The following is a 4906-nucleotide window of genomic DNA, read 5'->3' as shown; positions in this document are numbered from 1 at the left end:
TAAAAGCCTCAAGATAAGTGTGAGTGCCGAGGATGGCTCTTCCGTAGGAAGACGGAGGTGGATCCTCGGTAGTGTATTGAAGTGGTGAGTAGTGGACTCGTGTGCGCAAAACCATTTCAAGTTGGAGTATCGTAGGATAGTCTAGCCAAGAGTCAAAGCTAGCTTGCTGCAATAACTCCACCAACCCTTCTTGATACTATGCATGTATGTAGGATCTGATGTAAGTCTTGCTGAGTACCTTTGTACTCATGTTGCTATAATCTACATTTTTACAGAAGACGCTGCAACCCCTTCTGATGGGTTCTATGTAGACGTTGACATCAACGAGTAGGCTAAAGACCCAGGTGGTGACCCTGAGCTTGTGAAGGACCACGTAGTATAGCTAGGCTTTCCAAGCCTCTTTTATTTTACTAGTTGTCTGTACTCAGACAAGTTACTTCCGCTGTTGGTTTGTATGACTGTATGACTTGTATGTGGGGTCGTGAGACCCGTACTTTGTGTATGTTATGTATGGCTCACTGAGCCTTAAATAAAGTACTTGTGTCATAGAGTCATGTTGTGATGCTTCGTTGTATTTGCACATATCGAGCATATTGTGTGTATGATTGAAATGCTTGGTATGTGTGGGATCTGACTATCTAGTTGTTTATCTTTGGTAGCCTCTCTTACCGGGAAATGTCTCCTAGTGTTACCGCTGAGCCATGGTAGCTTGCTACTGCTCTGGAACACTTAGGCTGGCCGGCAGGTGTCCTTCTTCGTTCCTGTGTCTGTCCCTTCGGGGAAATGTCACGCTTTGAGTACCGGAGTCCTGTTAGCCCGCTACAGCCCGGTTTACCGGAGTCCTGCTAGCCCAGTGCTACAGCCCGGACCCACTTGCTGATGACCGACACGTTCGAAGCTGGGTCATGGATGCCTGTCCCTGTAAGTCTGTGCCACTTTGGGTTTACGACTAGTCATGTCAGCCCGGGCTCTTTATCATATGGATGCTAGCGACACTATCATATACGTGAGCCAAAAGGCGCAAACGGTCCCGGAAAAAGGTAAGACGACACCCGTGGGAATACCGTGCGTGAGGCCGCAAAGTGATATGAGGTGTTACCAGCTAGATCGATGTGACATCGAGTCGGGGTCCTGAGAGCGTTGGTATCAGAGCCGGACTGCCTGTAGGTTCTCCAAGCCAAACTGGACGATGTTGAGTCTAGAAATTCTTTAGTTATATGTAGGGGAATTGTTTGTGGGTTGGAACGTAAGGCTCTTTTACTCCTTATACCTTATGACTTTCTGATCTGAGTCAGTCCATTCTTCTACCGGGGGTTAAGGAATTAGGATCTGTTCTCTCTATCAGGATCACGAGTTACTAATCAGTAGTACCTTATAAGTTTGATGGATACAAGCCTAGTTCAGTTCTACTACCACATTATGTTGTTAGAATGGATCCAGAACTTTGATATGATGATGTTGAGTGTGTATGAAATCCTTTGTCAAATGTCTCAAAATCCTTCTTGAGCATTTACAGCTGTTATGCTGCCGAAATTTCGCTAGAAATTCTAATGCCTTTGCATTATGATTGTGCTTTCAGATGGCCACTCGCGACCTTAATCAAGTGGTTCGCCTGACTCGATGCCTAGATGTACCCGGCCATACTGCTAAGTTGGTCAGGGTAATGACTGAGGCTGGATACCGCTGGTATCCTGAGTACACGGTCGAAGAGCAATTCCGAGACTTTAATCAAAGCCAGTATCTCTGCACTGTCAGGATATTTCCATCTTATCCTAGATCCACCGAGCCTCTTCACTGCTCCTATGGACTCGGGGTTACTATTGAGATGGCTGTGCAGGACGCCGCCTACTCTATGATGACCATTATGCGAGTCAGATCTGGTATATTTCGGGACTCTGATTTCCGGTATATGCCAGGATCACTTCCGGGAGCACAAGGGTATCTCCGGGCTATCTATGCTGACTCCACTCAGGAGGATTCACGGACTCGCACCACTGCTGAGATGCTCGAGGATAAGGACCGTGAAAATCGGGCCTTAAGGCTAGAGCTCTTCAACACCCGTGCTGACCACTGGGCCACTTTGACTCGGTTCGCACCGGCGGTGCAAGCTGGATTCTCAGATATGCGCGATCTCTATCCTGTGAGATCTGCTCTGCCAGACGTGATGGTTTGGCGTGATGTAGGAGGCATCACCCCACCTCGCGGTCCCCGCAGGCCACCGTTTGTTGGTCCAAGGCCTCATCCTAGCCCCTATGGTCCACAAGCTCCGCGAGACCGTCTGTTTCCAGATGATCATGTTGAGCTCCCAGGCTATGGAGGTGACTTCTATGAGGACTACTACGGATCGGTCTGAGTTAGTGGTAGTATCACTAGTTCGCACTAGCTGTGTCGTCTATCGTCCCGCGTGACTCGTGGGATATGACCTAGTTTGTACTCCTTCCGGAGGTGTAGAAAAATAATGTATAGGAGCTTGGAATGCCTCCGATGAGATGTAATCCTCTTTTCACCATAATAGTACTTTATTTGGTCTTGTACTAAACCCTGTATGGTGTGTATGACGATGGAATAAAAGAAGCAGTTTCTGTATCTACCATGTCATACGGATGATCATCTTGCATTCCGAGTTATTTCTTACATTATGAATCCTATGTCGGAATTTTACCATCCTGACTAAATCATTGTCTTGTTTACCTAGGATGGTCAACACGCGCGCTAACCCTGCTTCTCAAGAGCAGGCCGAAGGCAGTGAAGCCAGGGATGTAAATCTGCCTCATCCTCCTTCACTAGCCGAGGTGATGATGGAAGCTGAGAGAAACAAGCGGGAGACCAACCGTTTGTTGGAGCGTATTGAACAGAATACAGCACACCATCAGAGGGCTAACGTGGTGTCACTCAGTGATTTTATCAAATTGCATCCACCCACATTCCACCACTCCGTCGAGCCTCTCGACGCTGATGACTGGCTTCACAGTATCTCTCACAAGCTGCGTTCCGCGCTGGTAGCGGAGGCTGACAAGGTCACCTTTGCTGCATATCATCTTGAAGGCCCCGCCAGTCTATGGTGGGAGAATTATGGAGCTATGCGCCCAGCGGGCCATGTCACAACTTGGGCTGAATTCAGCGAGGCTTTCCGTGAACATCACATTCCGGAGGGTCTCATGGACCGTAAACGTGAAGAATTTTGCAGTTTCACCCAAGGCTGACTTTCTGTGGATGCTTACAGCAGGGAGTTTGGTAATCTCGCCCGATATGCAACTGAGGAAGTGTCTACTGACGCCAAGAAGCAAGCAAGGTTTCGTAAGGGCCTTAGTCCTGAGCTTCGCCGCGACCTCCGTCTGCATGAGTGCACATCTTTTTCGAAACTTGTCAACAAAGCCATCAGTGCTGAAACTGGTCAGACTGACTATGACGCAACCCGCAAGCATGGACGTGACACGGGTTCCTCATCCGGTGCTGGTTCTCAGAAGCGCCGCGTGTGGGTACCCAACACCGCCCTGCCACCCAGGTTTACACCGAGGCCATCCTTCCAGGCGCCTCGCCCCGTTCAACAGTCTGCTCCAGCCAAGCCCTATGGGGGTCCAACTAACGATGCTCCTCCACGTACCAGTTCCGTGACTTGTTTCAAGTGTGGGGAATCTGGTCACTATATGCGTGAGTGTCCCCAGACCAACCCCAACCAGTCTGCTAAAGCTGTTGGCCGTGGCAAGCCGACAGGAAAAATATTCCACGCCAAGCCGGTCACCGCTTCACGTGGCCATGTCAACTGTATCTCTGCCGAAGAAGCTCAAGAGGATCCCAACGTCGTTCTCGGTACGCTTCTTGTTAACTGCCACCCGGCATCTGTCCTTTTCGATACAGGAGCCTCTCATTCTTTTATATCTGAAAACTATGCTCGCTTGCATAACGTCGCATTCGGTGATATGCCAACCTCTATGGTAATTCAAACTCCGGGATCCAAATGGCAAACTTCTAGAGTAAGCCATGGAAATGAAATCCAAGTCGACAGACTTGTTTTCCTCGCGTCTTTGATAGCCCTTAAATCTTCAGATATTAATATCATTTTGGGTATGGACTGGATGTCAGCTCATCAAGCCAAAATCGATTGCTTCTCTAGGACTGTTCAACTCACCCATCCTTCGGGAAAGATAGTCAATGTCTTGACCCGAATAGCCAAGCGACAATTATATTCTCTTAATGCCAGCCCTTTGCCAGACCTTGAGGACGTTCCGGTAGTCCGTGACTTCCCAGATGTCTTTCCAGAGGAATTGCCAGGTGTTCCACCTGACAGGGATGTTGAGTTTGTAATAGACCTCATTCCAGGAACCGTTCCGATTGCTAGAAGACCTTATAAGATGGCACCCCTAGAACTAGCCGAGCTTAAGAAACAACTCGATGAGTCCTTGAAAAAGGGTTTCATCCGACCTAGCTCATCTCCGTGGGCTTGCCCCGTCCTATTCGTCAAGAAGAAGGATGGTACGGACCGGATGGTTGTAGATTACCGACCTGTCAATTTGGTCACAATCAAGAACAAATATCCGCTTCCCAGGATCAACGACCTGTACGATCAGCTCGCTGGATCCTCAGTCTTCTCCAAGATGGATTTGAGGTTGGGCTACCATCAAATCAAAATCAGAAACGGGGACATTCCTAAAACGGCCTTTGTTACTCGTTACGGCCAATACGAGTACACCGTCATGTCCTTCGGTTTAACCAACGCTCCAGCCACCTTTTCTCGGTTAATGAACTCAATCTTCATGGAGTATTTGGATAAATTCGTCGTGGTTTACCTCGATGATATACTCATCTACTCCAAGAACGAGGAAGAACATGCCGAACGTCTAAGGCTAGTGTTGCAGAAACTTCGAGAGCATCGCCTTTATGCCAAATTTTCTAAATGTGAATTCTG

The sequence above is a fragment of the Triticum dicoccoides genome, chromosome 6B, assembly GCF_002162155.2.
Source record: "Triticum dicoccoides isolate Atlit2015 ecotype Zavitan chromosome 6B, WEW_v2.0, whole genome shotgun sequence".
Classification (NCBI taxonomy): Eukaryota; Viridiplantae; Streptophyta; class Magnoliopsida; order Poales; family Poaceae; genus Triticum; species Triticum dicoccoides.
Note: the sequence above shows the minus strand (reverse complement) of the source record.